At 46.5% G+C, this 19,856-nt stretch overlaps 1 long non-coding RNA gene across 1 annotated transcript in view; it reads right to left on the reverse strand.

Moving 5' to 3' along the window:
• LOC138672913 (uncharacterized) overlaps positions 1 to 19,856 on the reverse strand; it is a 259,287-nt gene that overhangs the window by 1,290 nt on the left and 238,141 nt on the right. The gene's annotated exons all lie outside the window — the stretch shown is intronic.

The raw sequence follows: 19,856 nt of genomic DNA on the forward strand, positions 1-19,856 counted from the left end.
TCAACATGCTGTTCTGTATGCGGTGGGCTACGTTCTTCCCTGTGTTGTTCATTACCAGCACTCATGGTGAGGCCTGTCAGAAAGTGGTTATGGCTTTCCAAAATGGAGATTGAGAAGAGGTTGGACTAGGAAATGACATCACGTGCATATTTTTTTTTTTTTTTAAAACTTTATCTCTTTATTTATCTTTAAAAAAAACGCTGACAAATCCACATGAAAAAACGCATAAAAAACGCACAAAAAATGCACAAAAACTGCACTAAAAACCACCAAAACTGCACTGAAAAAAACGCACCAAAAACGTATGAAAACCGCACAAAAATCGCATTAAAAACGCATAATAACCGCAGGAATTGTCAGCTGCGTTTTCTGCCAGAAGATGCAGATTTTCTGCAGAAAATTCTGCACCAAATCTGCATCGTGTGCACACAGCCTAAGGCTATGTGCACACGTTCAGGATTTCTCACAGAAAATTCCTGAGAAAAACCTGAAATTTTCTCCAAGAAATCTGCATGCGTTTTTGCCGTGTTTATGATGCGTTTTTTTCCGGACATTTCCCAATGCATTTTGTAGTGGGAAATCCATAAAAAAAAACCGCAAAATTAATGAGCATGCTGCGTTTTTTACCGCAATGCGTTTTTTTCGCGGAAAAAACGCATCATGTGCACAAAACATGCGGAATTCATTCTAAATGATGGGATGCTTATTGTATGCTGTTTTTTGCAGTTTTATAGCGTTTTTATCGAGGAAAAACGCGAAAAAACTGCGTAAAAAAAGCAACGTGTGCACACAGCCTTAGGCTGTATGCACACGTAGCAGATTTTTTGCGTTTTTTTTCGCAGTTTTTCGCTATAAAAACGGTATAAAACCGCAAAAAAAAAAAGCTCACATTAAGCATTCTATTTAATAGAATGCAATCTGCATTTTTTGTGCACATGCTGCATTTTTTTCTTAAGCGGATTCGCATTCCAGAAAAAAACGCAGCATGTTCATTAAATTTGCGGAATCGCGGGGATTCCGCACACCTAGGAATGCATTGATCTGCTTACTTCCCGCATAGGGCTATGCCCACCATGCGGGAAGTAAGCAGATCATGTGCGGTTGGTACCCAGGGTGGAGCAGAGGAGACTCTCCTCCACGTACTGGGCACCATATAATTGTTAAAAAAAAAGAATTAAAATAGAAAAATCGTGATAAACTCACCTTCGATGGCCCCCAGAGTCTTCCTGCCCCTCAGCGCTGCACGCGGCCGCTCCCGTTCTTGTAGATGGTGTGTGAAGGACCTGCGATGACGTCACGGTCACGTGACCGCAACGTTATCGAAGGTCCTGCACACACCCCATCTATAGGAACGGAAGCCGCTGCGGAGATCGGCTGTTTGCGGTAGGTGAGCATAACCATTTTTTATTTTTTTTAATTATTTTTAACATTCTATCTTTTACTATTGATGCGGCATAGGCTGCATCAATAGTAAAAAGTTGGTCACACTTGTCAAACACTGACAAGTGTGACCAACCTGTCAATCAGTTTTCCAAGCGATGCTACAGATCGCTTGGAAAACGCTAGCATTCTGCAAGCTAATTATGCTTGCAAAACACTAGTTTTCTGCGGGAATATGCATGCCAATTCCGCATGCGATATACCCGCGGCAGGAGGCGCAGAATTGCCGCGGAAATTTCCGTGGCAATTCTCCAACGTGTGCACTTAGCCTTACAGTCAAATGTTACACTTAAGGCAAATGAATAATTATGAGGTTTGCTTTAAACAACAAATTGAGGAATTAAAGGCCCGGTTCCTTGAAAGGGGCTACCAAGACATAGACATTGCCTAGCTTGTAGGTAGACCAGACCACTTGTCTGAATACTTGGCAGAGCAGCACGATGTGGGTTTCCTTAAAGTGAGAGGAGACCAAGAGGAAGGATAGTATGATCCAGTGGAGAAACAAGAGAAAGCGACAGAAAGGAGTGAGTGATTCTCTGGAGATGAGGTCTGGGTCAGGAAGCCCTGCAGAGTAAAATTGAGTGAGCAGGTCCAAGGGGTAAAGGAATAGATCAGAGCAGGGAGCGTGAGATGCAGACAGTGTCCAAAGTGGTAATTCCAATGTGTTGGCTAGCAGCGCTCAGTAAGGCTACGTTCACACTAGCGTTGTGCGCCGCTGCGTCGGCGACGCGACGCACAACGCACCGAAAAACGCGTGCAAACGCACGCAAAAACGCTGTGTTTTTCGACGCGTGCATCGTTTTTTGACGAAAATCGGACGCAAGAAAAATGCAACTTGTTGCGTTTTCTTGGTCCGACGCTAGCGTCAAAAAAGACGCACGTGTCGGAAAACGCAACAAGCAAAAACGCATGCGTCCCCCATGTTAAACATAGGGGCGCATGACGCGTGCGTCGCCGCTGCGTCGCCCGACGCTAGCGCGACGCACACTAGCCGAACGCTAGTGTGAACGTAGCCTAACAGCCATAATGGTAAAGCAGCTTCCATAAGGGGGAAAGAACGAGGAACTGCGGATTGAGGTACAGGACTCTCACTTACTGATTGTAGTTCTGTTGTTGAGGACGAGGGAAGTTCCTATACTATTGTGCTGGGTAGTGGTGAAAATATAGGATAGAGTGAGGCAAAACCGAGTCATTCTGGGAAGGACAGGGAGAATGCTTTTGGAGATGTTGAAGATATTTTATTCACTAAGAGAAACATTCATTAATTAATGCACTTGCTATATGTTGTACATAATACCCAATAAGTTATTGTTCAGTAAAAGACCTTTTTTATATAAGTGGTAGTCTCCCTCATTGAAGTTTACCAGAACTGGTCAGAGCCAGTCGAAATCACCGGCATCATGCGGCCTGCAAGAGAGTAGTGCACCCATAGGCAAAGTCCACACACCAAGCAAGGACCACCACCTCTATTTAGCGTGCTGGGGCATAAGAGATAAGTTCCTCATGCACGGCTACCACACATGTTACTGCATCAAGCAGCAATAATCAGGATAGATGGTTCTTCATCAACTACAACTGGGCAATGTCGACTCGTAAGCAACAATTTCAAAACATTGTAGCTGCACGATGTTTTGGAAAGTAACACATCCTTCCTATATTGTGCAAATCCAAAATTTGATTGTGTAATTTTTTTTAAGAAATATAACTGCTTAAACAAAATGGCTGGGAAATTGTGCATTTCAACCATTCTTACAAAACAAGCACATCCATACTCTAATATTCAGACCTCATACCATACTCCAGGCCTCTAAATTCCGACCCAATATCAGTGTTTTGTGCAATTTAATATTCTATTTGCCTTCCGTTTTTGTGCTCTTTGTACAATTTGTTGCTGAAAGGCAGTTTTCTATAGCATTCAAAATGCTATGCTCGCCCCAATTTACAATCTACAAAATAAAATCTATAGCACAAAGAACTAATTCTGCTTACTTATATTCATATCCCATAGCGTTTTACAGACATTATATTCACTGAGCCCATTGAGGCTCACAATCTAAATTCCTCTTCAGTACATTTTCTGAAATAAGAGATTTAATGTTCATGATGGTCTTTTAAATTATGTAAAGATAATCAGATCAATCCGCAGAGGATGGAGTTAAAGTAAAATTTCAAAAATTTCACGGTTTCACACAAATTCAAACATTTTGAGATTTGAGCTGTGGTTCACAGAAAAATAAACTTTCCGGACACCATTTAGTTAAAGCAATGCTGAAGCATCAGAGAGTAGGCTAATGTCATTCTGCATTACTGCATACAATAGGCCTCCCTGTAATGCCCTGCAGTTGCAACATCTAGCGGATAGTAATGAGCGAGTATACTCGTCATTCAATATTTACCGAGCATGCTCGGGTGATGTCCGAGTATTTGGATGTGCTCGGACATTTAGTTTCTGTCTCCGTGGCTGCATGATTTGTCGCTGCTAGGCAGCCTGAGTACATGTGGGGATTCCTTAGCAAACAGACACCCCCGCCCCCCCCATGTACTGGCTAGCAGCCGCAGATGATGCAGCCATGGAGACAGAAACTAAATCTCTGAGCACATCCAAATACTCGGACATCACCCGAGCATGCTCGGGAAATCTCGAGTAACGAGTATATTCGCTCATCACTACTAGCAGATTATTATACCTTGAACAGTGGTGGACAGTAGGGTTGAGCGACTTTTCTTTTTATAGGATCGGGTCGGGTTTCACGAAACCCGACTATTTCAAAAGTCGGGTCGAGTGAAATCGGCCGATCCTATAGAAAAGTCGGGGTCGGGGTCGGCCGAAACACGAAACCCAATGCGGTGCATTGGGTTTCTAATGGTTCCCAGGGTCTGAAGGAGAGGAAACTCTCCTTCAGGCCCTGGGATCCATATTTAAGTGTAAAATAAAGAATCAAAATAAAAAATATTGATATACTTACCCTCGGACGCGCCCTGGTTCTCACCGGCAGCCTTCCTTCTTAAGAATGAGCGCCTGAAGGACCTTCGATGACGTTGCGGCTTGTGATTGGTCGCGTGAGTGGTCACATGGGCGTCATGCGACCAATCACAAGCCACAACGTCATCTAAGGTCCTTCAGGCGCTGATTCTTAGGAAGGAAGGCTGCGGGTTAGAACCAGGGCGCGTCCGAGGGTGAGTATATACCTATTAGGTATATACTCACCCTCGAACGCGCCCTTGGATGCTTCCTTCCTAAGAATTAGCGCCTGAAGGACCTTAGATGACGTCGCGGTTTGTGATTGGTCGCGTGACCGCCCATGTGACCGCTCACGCGACCAATCACAAGCCGCGACGTTATCGAAGGCCCTTCAGGCACTCATTCTTAGGAAGGAAGGCTGCCGGTGAGAACCAGGGCGCGTCCGAGGGTGAGTATATCAATATTTTTTAATTTTTATTCTTTATTTTACACTTACATATGAATTCCGATACCGATTCCCGATATCTTAAACATATCGGAACTTGGTATCGGAATTCCGATTCCAGATCAGAAGATCGGCGACCTCATGACCGACCCCACACAGGGGTCGGGTCGGGTTTCATGAAACCCGACTTTACCAAAAGTCGGTGACTTCTGAATCTGGCCGACCCGTTTCGCTCAACCCTAGTGGACAGTACCTTGGTCATAAATCAGCGGTTCCCATTTTCCATTTCCAGACTTGAGGGTAAGTGTTGTGAATTCTGTGGCAGAGCTCCCTCCTGTGGTCACAAGTGGTACTTCGGCTGATTCTCTCTGTGAGCTTCTGTTGGTGGAGGGAAGTGGTACTGCGGCTTCTGAGTTTCCTCCCTCAGGTGATCTGGTGAGGTCGTTAGGTGCTTCTCTACTTAACTCCACCTAATGCTTTGATCCTGGCTTCCTGTCAATGTTCCAGTGTTGGACTTGCTTTTCCCTGGATCATTCCTGTGGCCTGCTGCTCTGCATAGCTAAGTTCTTCTTTGCTATTTGTTTGCTATTTTTTCTGTCCAGCTTGTTGCTGGAAGCTCTGGGACGCAAAGGGTGTACCTCCGTGCCGTTAGTTCGGTACGGAGGGTCTTTTTGCCCCCTTTGCGTGGTTTTCTTTAGGGTTTTGTGTAGACCGCAAAGTTACCTTTTCTATCCTCGATCTGTTAAGAAAGTCGGGCCTCACTTTGCTGAATCTATTTCATCTCTACGTTTGTCTTTTCATCTTAACTCACAGTCATTATATGTGGGGGGCTGCCTTTTCCTTTGGGGTATTTCTCTGAGGCAAGGTAGGCTTATTTTCTATCTTCAGGCTAGTTAGTTTCTCAGGCTGTGCCGAGTTGCATAGGCAGAGTTAGGCGCAATCCACGGCTGCCTCTAGTGTTGTTTGGAGAGGATTAGGGATTGCGGTCTGCAGAGTTCCCACGTCTCAGAGCTCGTTCTATGATTTTGGGTTATTGTCAGATCATTGTATGTGCTCTGACCGCTATGTCCATTGTGGTACTGAATTGCCTTTCATAACAGTACAGGAAGCCAAAAGTACTAATGATTCTCAATAGAGGGAAAAAAGAAGTTCTGAGACCATTTTTTTTTCTTTGCACTGTGTTTTGCCTTTTTTTTCCCCTAGACATTTGGGTGGTTCAGTACACAGGTGTAGCGATGGACATTAGAAGTCTGTCTTCATTTGTGGATCAGCTCTCGGCAAGAGTACAAAAGATTCAAGACACTATTGATCAGAAAGCTATGTTGGAACCAAGAATTCCTATTCCTGATTTGTTTTTTGGAGATAGAACTAAGTTTCTGAGTTTCAAAAATAATTGTAAATTATTTCTGGCCTTGAAACCTCGCTCCTCTGGTGATCCAGTTCAACAGGTTTTGATTGTTATTTCTTTTTTGCGCGGCGACCCTCAGGACTGGGCATTTTCTCTTGCGCCAAGAGATCCTGCATTGAGTAATATCGATGCGTTTTTCCTGGGGCTCGGATTGCTGTACGATGAACCTAATTCAGTGGATCAGGCAGAGAAAAATTTGCTGGCTCTTTGTCAGGGTCAGGATGAGATAGAGTTATATTGTCAGAAATTTAGAAAGTGGTCCGTGCTCACTCAATGGAATGAATCTGCGCTGGCAGCTATGTTCAGAAAGGGTCTCTCTGAAGCCCTTAAGGATGTCATGGTGGGATTTCCTATGCCTGCTGGTTTGAATGAGTCTATGTCTTTGGCCATTCAGATCGGTCGACGCTTGCGTGAGCGTAAATCTGTGCACCATTTGGCGGTATTACCTGAGCTTAAACCTGAGCCTATGCAGTGCGATAGGACTTTGACCAGAGTTAAACGGCAAGAACACAGACGTCTGAATGGGCTGTGTTTCTACTGTGGTGATTCCACTCATGCTATCTCTGATTGTCCTAAGCGCACTAAGCGGTTCGCTAGGTCTGCCACCATTGGTAGGGTACAGTCAAAATTTCTTCTGTCCGTTACCTTGATCTGCTCTTTGTCATCGTATTCTGTCATGGCATTTGTGGATTCAGGCGCTGCCCTGAATTTGATGGACTTGGAGTATGCTAAGCGTTGTGGGTTTCTCTTAGAGCCCTTGCAGTGTCCTATTCCATTGAGAGGAATTGATGCCACGCCTTTGGCCAAGAATAAGCCTCAATATTGGACCCAGCTGACCATGTGCATGGCTCCTGCACATCAGGAGGTTATTCGCTTTCTGGTGTTGCATAATCTGCATGATGTGGTCGTGTTGGAGTTTGCCATGGCTACAAGCCCATAATCCAGTATTAGATTGGAAATCCATGTCGGTGTCCAGCTGGGGTTGTCAGGGGGTACATGGTGATGTTCCATTTCTGTCAATTTCGTCATCCACTCCTTCTGAGGTTCCAGAGTTCTTGTCTGATTACCGGGATGTATTTGATGAGCCCAAGTCCGATGCCCTACCTCCGCATAGGGATTGTGATTGTGCTATCAATTTGATTCCTGGTAGTAAATTCCCAAAAGGTCGACTGTTTAATTTATCCGTGCCTGAGCACGCCGCTATGCGCAGTTATGTGAAGGAATCCCTGGAGAAGGGGCATATTCGCCCGTCATCGTCACCATTAGGAGCAGGGTTCTTTTTTGTAGCCAAGAAGGATGGTTCGCTGAGACCTTGTATAGATTACCGCCTTCTAAATAAGATCACGGTTAAATTTCAGTACCCCTTGCCATTGTTATCTGATTTGTTTGCTCGGATTAAGGGGGCTAGTTGGTTCACCAAGATAGATCTTCGTGGTGCGTATAATCTGGTGCGAATCAGGCGAGGAGATGAATGGAAAACTGCATTTAATACGCCCGAGGGTCATTTTGAGTATCTGGTGATGCCATTCGGACTTGCCAATGCTCCATCAGTGTTTCAGTCCTTTATGCATGACATCTTCCGAGAGTACCTGGATAAATTCCTGATTGTGTACTTGGATGACATTTTGATCTTCTCGGATGATTGGGAGTCTCATGTGAAGCAGGTCAGAACAGTTTTTCAGGTCCTGCGTGCTAATTCTTTGTTTGTGAAGGGATCAAAGTGTCTCTTTGGTGTGCAGAAGGTTTCATTTTTGGGGTTCATCTTTTCCCTTTCTACTATCGAGATGGATCCTGTTAAGGTCCAAGCCATCCATGATTGGACTCAGCCGACATCTCTGAAAAGTCTGCAAAAGTTCCTGGGCTTTGCTAATTTTTATCGTCGCTTCATCTGCAATTTTTCTAGTATTGCCAAACCATTGACCGATTTGACCAAGAAGGGTGCTGAGTTGGTCAATTGGTCTTCTGCTGCTGTGGAAGCTTTTCAAGACTTGAAGCGTCGTTTTTCTTCTGCCCCTGTGTTGTGTCAACCAGATGTTTCTCTTCCGTTCCAGGTCGAGGTTGATGCTTCTGAGATTGGAGCAGGGGCTGTTTTGTCGCAGAGAGGTTCTGATTGCTCAGTGATGAAACCATGCGCTTTTTTTTCCAGGAAGTTTTCGCCTGCTGAGCGAAATTATGATGTGGGCAACCGAGAGTTGCTGGCCATGAAGTGGGCATTCGAGGAGTGGCATCATTGGCTTGAAGGAGCTAAGCATCGCGTGGTGGTATTGACTGATCATAAGAACTTGACTTATCTTGAGTCTGCTAAGCGGTTGAATCCTAGACAGGCTCGTTGGTCGCTGTTTTTTGCCCGTTTTGACTTTGTGATTTCGTACCTTCCGGGCTCTAAAAATGTGAAGGCGGATGCTCTGTCTAGGAGTTTTGTGCCCGACTCTCCGGGTTTGTCTGAGCCGGCGGGTATCCTCAAGGAAGGAGTAATTGTGTCTGTCATCTCCCCTGATTTGCGGCGGGTGCTGCAAAAATTTCAGGCTAATAAACCTGATCGTTGTCCAGCGGAGAGACTGTTTGTCCCTGATAGGTGGACCAATAAAGTTATCTCTGGGGTTCATTGTTCGGTACTGGCTGGTCATCCTGGAATCTTTGGTACCAGAGAGTTGGTGACTAGATCCTTTTGGTGGCCGTCTCTGTCGCGGGATGTGCGTGTTTTTGTGCAGTCCTGTGGGATTTGTGCACGGGCTAAGCCCTGCTGTTCTCGTGCCAGTGGGTTGCTTTTGCCCTTGCCGGTCCCGAAGAGGCCTTGGACACATATCTCTATGGATTTTATTTCTGACCTTCCCGTTTCTCAAAAGATGTCAGTCATTTGGGTGGTCTGTGATCGCTTTTCTAAAATGGTCCATCTGGTGCCCTTGTCTAAATTGCCTTCCTCCTCTGATTTGGTGCCATTTTTCTTCCAGCATGTGGTTCGTTTACATGGCATTCCAGAGAATATCGTTTCTGACAGAGGTTCCCAGTTTGTTTCAAGGTTTTGGCGAGCCTTTTGTGGTAGGATGGGTATTGACTTGTCTTTTTCCTCGGCTTTCCATCCTCAGACTAATTGCCAGACCGAACGAACCAATCAGACCTTGGAAGCATATCTGAGATGCTTTGTTTCTGCCGATCAGGATGACTGGGTGTCCTTTTTGCCTTTGGCTGAGTTCGCCCTTAATAATCGGGCCAGCTCGGCTACCTTGGTTTCGCCATTTTTCTGCAATTCTGGGTTCCATCCTCGTTTCTCTTCAGGACAGGTTGAGTCTTCGGACTGTCCTGGTGTGGATACTGTGGTGGACAGGTTGCAGCAGATTTGGACTCATGTAGTGGACAATTTGACATTGTCCCAGGAGAAGGCTCAACGTTTCGCTAATCGCAGACGCCGTGTGGGTCCCCGACTTCGTGTTGGGGATCTGGTTTGGTTATCTTCTCGTCATATTCCTATGAAGGTTTCCTCTCCTAAGTTTAAACCTTGTTTCATTGGTCCGTATAGGATTTCTGAGGTTCTTAATCCTGTGTCTTTTCGTCTGACCCTTCCAGATTCTTTTTCCATACATAACGTATTCCATAGGTCATTGTTGCGGAGATACGTGGCACCTATGGTTCCATCTGTTGACCCTCCTGCCCCGGTTTTGGTGGAGGGGGAGTAGGAGTATATTGTGGAGAAGATTTTGGATTCTCGTGTTTCAAGACGGAAACTCCAGTATCTGGTTAAGTGGAAGGGTTATGCTCAGGAAGATAATTCCTGGGTCTTTGCCTCTGATGTCCATGCTCCCGATCTTGTTCGTGCCTTTCATGTGGCTCATCCTGGTCGGCCTGGGGGCTCTGGTGAGGGTTCGGTGACCCCTCCTCAAGGGGGGGGGTACTGTTGTGAATTCTGTGGCAGAGCTCCCTCCTGTGGTCACAAGTGGTACTTCGGCTGATTCTCTCTGTGAGCTTCTGTTGGTGGAGGGAAGTGGTACTGCGGCTTCTGAGTTTCCTCCCTCAGGTGATCTGGTGAGGTCGTTAGGTGCTTCTCTACTTAACTCCACCTAATGCTTTGATCCTGGCTTCCTGTCAATGTTCCAGTGTTGGACTTGCTTTTCCCTGGATCATTCCTGTGGCCTGCTGCTCTGCATAGCTAAGTTCTTCTTTGCTATTTGTTTGCTATTTTTTCTGTCCAGCTTGTCTAATTTGTTGCTGGAAGCTCTGGGACGCAAAGGGTGTACCTCCGTGCCGTTAGTTCGGTACGGAGGGTCTTTTTGCCCCCTTTGCGTGGTTTTCTTTAGGGTTTTGTGTAGACCGCAAAGTTACCTTTTCTATCCTCGATCTGTTAAGAAAGTCGGGCCTCACTTTGCTGAATCTATTTCATCTCTACGTTTGTCTTTTCATCTTAACTCACAGTCATTATATGTGGGGGGCTGCCTTTTCCTTTGGGGTATTTCTCTGAGGCAAGGTAGGCTTATTTTCTATCTTCAGGCTAGTTAGTTTCTCAGGCTGTGCCGAGTTGCATAGGCAGAGTTAGGCGCAATCCACGGCTGCCTCTAGTGTTGTTTGGAGAGGATTAGGGATTGCGGTCTGCAGAGTTCCCACGTCTCAGCGCTCGTTCTATGATTTTGGGTTATTGTCAGATCACTGTATGTGCTCTGACCGCTATGTCCATTGTGGTACTGAATTGCCTTTCATAACAGGTAAGTCTCTCTTTTCTACAGAGTGTAAGCTCTTATGGACAGTGGGGTCCCTTGTCTCTTTTAGATTGCAAGCTCCCATGGTCAGCTGGGTCCAAGTCTTCTGCTTGTAAAATGTAAGGTCGTATTGTCAGCAAAGTTCTCTCCTGTTCCTCATGTATATTTTACAAGCAATAACACGCTTCTCAGTATTAAAATGTATTTGTGGCAAATCGAAATATATGGGGAAAACTCTGCAAAGTCTTTTGAATTTGAAAAGAATTGCTTACTTCTAATATTAAGAGATGCAGAAAAAATAGTTAATAATTACTTATTATATGTATAACACAAATTAGTAATTTTCCATAGCCTTTCCTGAAAATAGACTTTAAAAGCACTAGATGGCACTATTCCACTTAAATATAAGGTCGTGCAAGCAATATTTTTTTAATCAGAAGACATAAAAAAATGTGATTATGACTGTGATTTTAATTGACAGAACTAATTAATACTGCCTTAATAATGAAAACTCTCTGACCTTCAAGTATACATTAAACTTGTGTTTACCAGCATATACAGGTGCTTGTCACAAAATTAGAATATCATTAAAAAAATCATTTATTCAAGTTCTTCAATACAAAAAGAGAAACTCATCTACTATATAATTGTCTAAGGGTCACTTCCATCTTTCTGTCTGTCTGTCTGTCACAGATATTCATTGATCGCGGCCTCTGTCTGTTATGGAATCCAAGTCACTGATTGGTCTCGCCAGCTGCCTGTCATGGCTGCCGCGACCAATCAGCGATGGCCACAGTCCGATTATTCCCTCCCCTGCAGTCAGCGCCCGGCACCCGCTCCATACTCCTGGTAGTCACCGCTCACACAGGGTTAATGCCAGCGGTAACGGACCGCGTTTTGCTGCGGGTAACTCACTCCGTTACCGCCGCTATTAACCCTGTGTGATCAAGTTTTTACTATTGATGCTGCCTATGCAGCGTCAATAGTAAAAACATCTAATGTTAAAAATAATAAAAAAATAAAAAATCATTATATACTCACCTTCCGCAGCCTTTCCCGCTCCTGATACGCCCCGGTGACCGCTCCATGCAAGCGTCAGGTTCCGGTGGTATGGGAGAAGGACCTGCCATGACGTCATGGTCATGTGACCGCGACGTCATCACAGGCCCTGTGTGAGAACGACCTGCCATGACGTCACGGTCATGTGACCGCGACGTCATCACAGGTTCTGCGCGACAAGGACCTGCCATGACGTCACAGTCATGTGATTGAACTACAACTGGCCCTCGGAAGGTGAGTATATGTTTTTTTTTGTTAACCTGTGACATACGTGGATGGGCAATATACTACGTGGCTCTGTGCTGTATACTACGTCGCTATGCAATATACTACGTGGCTCTGTGCTGTATACTACGTGACTGGGCAATATACTATGTAGCTGGGCAATATACTACGTGACTGGGCAATATACTACGTGGCTGGGCAATATACTACGTAACTGGGCAATATACTACGTGGCTCTGTGCTGTATACTACATTACTGGGCAATATACTACATAGCTGGGCAGTATACTACGTCGCTGTGCAAAATACTATGTGGCTGGGCAATATACTATATGGCTGGGCAATATACTACGTGACTGAGCAATATATTATGTGACTGGGCAATATACTACGTGGCTGCGCAATATACTACGTGGCTGGGCAATATACTATGTGACTGGGCAATATACTACGTGACTGGGCAATATACTACGTGACTGGGCAATATACTACGTGGTTGGGCAATATACTACGTGGCTGGGCAATATACTACGTGGTTGGGCAATATACTACTTGGCTGGGCAATTGTAACAACTCTGCTGGCATCACAGCATGGCCTCACATCTCTCACACAATCTTACCCACTGCTCCAGGTCATGATGTGGTTTCTATTTCTGGCCAGCTCAATATTCTGTTCCTCTGCTCTCTGCATGCCTCATGGCTATGTGTATAGGGGGCCGGCGCCTGAACTCTCAGGTTCTTATGGGAATCAGGTGCATCTGTCTAATCAGTTTCTGACCAATTATCAAGAGGCCTCCTGTATATAGTGCAGCTCCACCCTGTGCTCTGGGCCTGTGCAATGTGTTTGCTCAGTTAGTGTTTTGCTTCTGAGTTTGCCAGGTCTAGCTCTGTGTTGCTCCCTCTCTGGAGGCTTTTCTCTGTGCATTTGCCTTTATCTTTGTCCGCCCTCCAGGAGGCAGAATATCCTGGTCTCTGTGTCTTTGTCCCTGTGTCTTTGTCCCTGTGTCTTGTTCCATTGCCTTGTCTGTACTTAGGCTACGTTCACACTAGCGTTGCGCCGCCCTGCGTCGGCGACGCAACGCGCGACGCACGAAAAAACGCGCGTTTTGCGACGCGTGCTTCGTTTTTTGACCAAAATCGGACGCACAGAAAATGCAACTTGTTGCATTTTCTTGCGTCCGACGCTAGCGTCGGAAACGACGCAAGTGTCGAAAAACGCCACCCTAAAAACGCACGCGTCCCCTATGTTAAACATAGGGGCGCGTCTCCGCTGCGTCGCCGCTGCGTCGCCGGCGCAACAGCGACGCACATTGGCGGAACGCCAATGTGAACGTAGCCTAAGTCTTGTCTCGGTCTTCTTGTGTGTGGCTTCCTTCCCTGCTGTGTCTTTCCTTGTGTTCTCAGTCTGCTTGCACTCCGCACTCTTGCGGCTCTGCCTGCTCTGCATCTTGGTGGCTTTGCCGCTGCTCCGCACTTCTGCGGTTCTGCTCCGTCTTGCTCTGCTCCGCTCCCGTTGCTGCAGAAACCTCTTGCTGCAGTTCCTCTCTGCAATCCTTGCGGTTCCACTTTGCTTAGCTTCTGCAGTATCTCTTGCTGCAGCTTCTCTCCACATTCTTTGTGGCTCTGCTCAGCTTTTGTCGCTACGCTACCGCTTGCTGCTTTTCCATTCCTATCTGCAGTCTTTCACTCCTCTCCTGTGTGAACAGGTCCCTACCTGTTCCTCCAAACTATATATCCCTACCTGTTCCTTCATCTCACTCACAATTGGACTGCACTCGGGTGTCATCTGAGTGCAGCCTGATTCTAATATCTCATCAGCTAGTCCTGTGTCTCCTGCCGTCCTAAGTCAGTCCTGTGTCTCCTGCCGTCCTAGCAAGCCCTGTGTTCTCTGCCGTGTCTCTGCCAGCCCTGTGTTCCAAACTACATATCTGTACCTGCACGTCCAGTGTGAACAGGCCCTTACCTGTTCCTTCATATACCACATCAACCAGTCCTGTGTTCTCTGCCGTGCCTCCCAATCCTGTGTTCCTTCCAGTCCTGCCGTTCCTGCCCTGCCTTCCAGTCCTGTGTTCCTGCTGTCCTATCCAATCCTGTTTCCTGCCGTGTCTCTGCCAGCCCTGAGTTCTCTGCCGTGTCTCTGCCAGCCCTGTCTCAGCCGTGCCAGCCTATTTCGTCTGAGTTTCAGCCATGCTCTTCTGTCAGTCCTGCCTAATGCCCGCACCAATCCTGGTGTTCCTGTCTCCCAAGTGGGATCAGCAGCCACAGCCAGACACCACCCTGGAGTAGCACCTGGCAGCTGCCTGCTGCACAAGCCTGTCCTCACCATCAGAGGCTCCAGTGAAAACCCAGGCAGCTGTCATAGTCACGCCCCTTCCAGGGTAGTCTGGTTTGTGGCACAGTGGGGCCACAAAACCCCCGAGCTCACACCCACCAGTCAGGGCGTGAGCATAACAGCAATATACTTCGTGACTGGGCAATATACTACGTGGCTGGGCAATATACTACGTGGCTGGGCAATATACTACGTGGCTGGGCAATATACTACGTGGCTGGGCAATATACTACGTGGCTGGGCAATATACTACGTGACTGGGCAATATACTACGTGACTGGGCAATATACTATGTGGCTGGGCAATATACTATGTGGCTGGGCAATATACTACGTGGGCATGCATATTCTAGAATACCCGATGCGTTAGAATCGGGCCACCATCTAGTCTACTATATAATTGTCTAAGGGTCACTTCCGTCTGTCTGTCACGGATATTCATTGGTCGCGGCCTCTGTCTGTCATGGAAATCCAAGTCGCTGATTGGTCGTGGCAAAACGCCTACGACCATTGCCACGACCAATCAGCGACGGGCACAGTCTGGCGGCAAAATGGCCGCTCTTTCCTCCCCGCAGTCAGTGCCTGCTCCATACTCCCCTCCAGTCAGTCTTCACACAGGGTTAATGCCAGCATTACCGGAGCGCGGTGTAACGCACTCCGGTAACACAGCTATTAACCCTGTGTGACCAACTTTTTACTACTGATGCTGCGTATGCAGCATCAATAGTAAAAAGATCTAATGTTACAAATAATAATAATAAAAAAAAGGTTATTCTCACCCTCTGACGTCTCCCGCTGTCCTCGGCAGTGCAAGCGGCAGGTTCCGGTGCCAAGGATGCTATGCGAGAAGGACCTGCCATGACATCACGGTCATGTGACCGTGACGTCATAACAGGTCCTGCGCTCATACCAATTCTGGGACGGTAACCAATCCATGCATTGCGATCTCGCGAGATGATGACGTACGGTCTCGTGAGACCGCAATGCACTCTTGAGACCGGAGAGCGCGAGGAGCATCGGAGCGAATCGGGGGCCAACGGAAGGTGAGCATATAACTATTTTTTATTTTAATTCTTTTTTTAACAGGGATATGATGCCCACATTGCAATATACTACGTGGGCTGTGCAATATACTACGTGGGCTGTGCAATATACTACGTGGGCTGTGCAATATACTGCGTGGGTTGTGCAATATACTGCGTGGGCCGTGCAATATACTGCGTGGGCTGTGCAATAAACTGCGCGGGCTGTTGTGAATTCTGTGGTCAAGCTCCCTCCTGTGGTCATGAGTGGTACTTCGGCTGGTTCTGTCTATGAGCTTCCTCTGGTGGATGTGAGTGGAGCTGCGGCTTCTGAGTTTCCTTCCTCAGGTGACGAGGTTAAGTCGTTAGGTGCTGCTCTATTTAACTCCACCTAGTTCTTTGTTCCTTGCCTCCAGTCAATGTTCCAGTATTGGTCTTGCTCTCTCTCCTGGATCGTCCTTGTGGCCTGTCTTCACTGCATAAGCTAAGTTCTGCTTGTGTTTCTTGGTTTGCTATTTTTTTCTGTCCAGCTTGCTATTTTGGTTTTTCTTGCTTGCTGGAAGCTCTGGGACGCAGAGGAAGCACCTCCGTACCGTTGGTCGGTGCGGAGGGTCTTTTTGCGCCCTCTGCGTGGTTGTTTGTAGGTTTTTGTGCTGACCGCAAAGCTATCTTTACTATACTCGGTCTATTCAGTAAGTCGGGCCTCACTTTGCTAAAATCTATTTCATCTCTGTTTGTATTTTCATCTTTACTCACAGTCATTATATGTGGGGGGCTGCCTTTTCCTTTGGGGAATTTCTCTGAGGCAAGGTAGGCTTATTTTTCTATCTTCAGGGCTAGCTAGTTTCTCAGGCTGTGCCCGAGGCGCCTAGGTCTGGTCAGGAGCGCTCCACGGCTACCTCAAGTGTGGTGTGATAGGATTAGGGATTGCGGTCAGCAGAGTTCCCACGTCTCAGAGCTCGTCCTATGTTATTAGTAACTATCAGGTCACTTTGTGTGCTCTTAACCACCAGGTCCATTGTGTTTCTGAACCACCAGTTCATAACAGTACTGGAGGCCCAAAGTACTAATGCTTCTCAATAGAGGGAAAAGAGAAGTTCTGAGACCATTTTTTTTTCTTTGCACTGTGTTTTGTCTTTCTTTTCCCCTAGACATTTGGGTGGTTCAGGACACAGGTTTAGTGATGGACATTAAAGGTCTGTTTTCTTGTGTGGATCATCTCACTGCAAGAGTACAAAATATTCAAGACATTGTGGTTCAGAAATCTATGTTAGAACCTAGAATTCCTATTCCTGACTTATTTTCTGGAGATAGAGCTAAGTTTCTGAATTTCAAAAATAATTGTAAACTGTTTCTGGCTTTGAAACCCCGCTCCTCTGGTGACCCAGTGCAACAAATTAAGATCATTATTTCTTTATTATGTGGTGACCCTCAAGACTGGGCATTTTCCCTTGCGCCAGGAGATCCTGCATTATGCGATTTTGATGCGTTTTTTCTGGCGCTCGGATTGCTGTATGATGAACCTAATTCAGTGGATCAGGCAGAGAAAAATTTGCTGGCTCTGTGTCAGGGTCAGGATGAGGTAGAGATATATTGTCAGAAGTTTAGGAAGTGGTCTGTGCTCACTCAATGGAATGAATGTGCGCTGGCAGCAATTTTCAGAAAGGTTCTCTCTGAAGCCCTTAAGGATGTCATGGTGGGATTTCCTATGCCTGTTGGTCTGAATGAGTCTATGTCTTTGGCCATTCAGATCGATCGACGCTTACGTGAGCGTAAAAATGTGCACCATTTGGCGGTATTATCTGAGCATAAACCTGAGCCTATGCAATGTGATAGGACTGTGACCAGAGCTGAACGGCAAAAACACAGACGTCGGAATGGGCTGTGTTTTTATTGTGGTGATTCCACTCATGCTATCTCCGATTGTCCTAAGCGCACTAAGCGGTTCGCTAGGTCTGCCACCATTGGTACGGTACAGTCGAAATTTCTTTTGTCCGTTACTTTGATCTGCTCTTTGTCATCCTATTCTGTCATGGCATTTGTGGATTCAGGTTCTGCCCTGAATTTGATGGATTTGGACTTTGCTAGGCGCTGTGGGTTTTTCTTGGAGCCCTTGCAGTATCCTATTCCATTGAGAGGAATTGATGCTACGCCTTTGGCCAAGAATAAGCCTCAGTACTGGACCCAACTGACCATGTGCATGGCTCCTGCGCATCAGGAGGATATTCGCTTTTTGGTGTTGCATAATCTGCATGATGTGGTCGTGTTGGGGTTGCCATGGCTACAAGTCCATAACCCAGTATTGGATTGGAAATCTATGTCTGTGTCCAGCTGGGGTTGTCAGGGGGTACATGGTGATGTTCCAGTTCTGTCTATTTCATTATCCACCCCTTCTGAGGTCCCAGAGTTCTTGTCGGATTACCGGGATGTATTTGATGAGCCCAAGTCCAGTGCCCTACCTCCGCATAGGGATTGCGATTGTGCTATCGATTTGATTCCTGGTAGTAAGTTTCCTAAGGGTCGACTGTTTAATTTGTCTGTGCCTGAGCACGCCGCTATACGGAGTTACGTAAAGGAATCCTTGGAGAAGGGTCATATTCGCCCGTCGTCGTCGCCATTGGGAGCAGGGTTCTTTTTTGTGGCCAAGAAGGATGGTTCATTGAGACCTTGTATTGATTACCACCTTCTAAATAAAATCACAATCAAATTTCAGTACCCCTTGCCGATGCTGTCTGATTTGTTTGCTCGGATTAAGGGGGCTAGTTGGTTCACCAAGATAGATCTTCGTGGTGCGTATAATCTTGTGCGTATTAAACAGGGCGATGAATGGAAAACAGCATTTAATACGCCCGAGGGCCATTTTGAGTACCTGGTTATGCCATTCGGGCTTTCCAATGCTCCATCAGTATTTCAGTCCTTTATGCATGACATCTTCCGAGAGTACCTGGATAAATTCCTGATTGTATACTTGGATGATATTTTGGTCTTCTTGGATGATTGGGAGTCTCACGTGAAGCAGGTTAGAATGGTGTTCCAGGTCCTGCGTGCGAATTCTTTGTTTGTGAAGGGGTCAAAGTGTCTCTTTGGTGTTCAGAAGGTTTCATTTTTGGGTTTCATTTTTTCCCCTTCTACTAATGAGATGGACCCTGTTAAAGTTCAGGCCATTTATGATTGGACTCAGCCGACATCTCTGTAGAGTCTGCAAAAGTTCCTGGGCTTTGCTAATTTTTATCGTCGATTCATCAATAATTTTTCTAGTATTGCTAAACCGTTGACTGATTTAACCAAGAAGGGTGCTGATGTGGTCAATTGGTCTTCTGCTGCTGTAGAAGCTTTTCAGGAGTTGAAGCGTCGTTTTTCTTCTGCCCCTGTGTTGTGCCAGCCAGATGTATCGCTCCCGTTCCAGGTCGAGGTTGTTGCTTCTGAGATTGGAGCAGGGGCTGTTTTGTCGCAAAGAAGTTCTGATGGCTCGGTGATGAAACCATGTGCCTTCTTTTCCAGGAAGTTTTCGCCTGCTGAGCGTAATTATGATGTTGGCAATCGAGAGTTATTGGCCATGAAGTGGGCATTCGAGGAGTGGCGTCATTGGCTTGAAGGAGCTAAGCATCACGTGGTGGTCTTGACTGATGACAAGAACTTGACTTATCTCGAGTCTGCCAAACGGTTGAATCCTAAGACAGGCTCGTTGGTCGCTGTTTTTCTCCCGTTTTGACTTTGTGGTTTCGTACCTTCCGGGCTCTAAGAATGTGAAGGCGGATGCCCTGTCTAGGAGTTTTGTGTCCGACTCTCCGGGTTTGCCTGAGCCGGCGGGTATTCTCAAACAGGGGGTAATTTTGTCTGCCATCTCCCCTGATTTGCGGCGGGTGCTGCAAAAATTTCAGGCTAATAGACCTGACCGTTGCCCAGCGGAGAAACTGTTTGTCCCTGATAAATGGACGAGTAGAGTTATCTCTGAGGTTCATTGTTCGGTGTTGGCTGGTCATCCTGGAATCTTTGGTACCAGAGATTTGGTGGCTAGATCCTTTTGGTGGCCGTCTCTGTCGCGGGATGTGCGTTCGTTTGTGCAGTCCTGTGGGATTTGTGCTCGGGCTAAGCCCTGCTGTTCTCGTGCCAGTGGGTTGCTTTTGCCCTTGCCGGTCCCGAAGAGGCCCTGGACACATATCTCTATGGATTTTATTTCGGATCTCCCCATCTCTCAAAAGATGTCGGTTATTTGGGTGGTTTGTGATCGCTTCTCTAAGATGGTCCATTTGGTACCCTTGTCTAAATTGCCTTC

The sequence above is a fragment of the Ranitomeya imitator genome, chromosome 1, assembly GCF_032444005.1.
Source record: "Ranitomeya imitator isolate aRanImi1 chromosome 1, aRanImi1.pri, whole genome shotgun sequence".
NCBI classification, from domain to species: domain Eukaryota; kingdom Metazoa; phylum Chordata; class Amphibia; order Anura; family Dendrobatidae; genus Ranitomeya; species Ranitomeya imitator.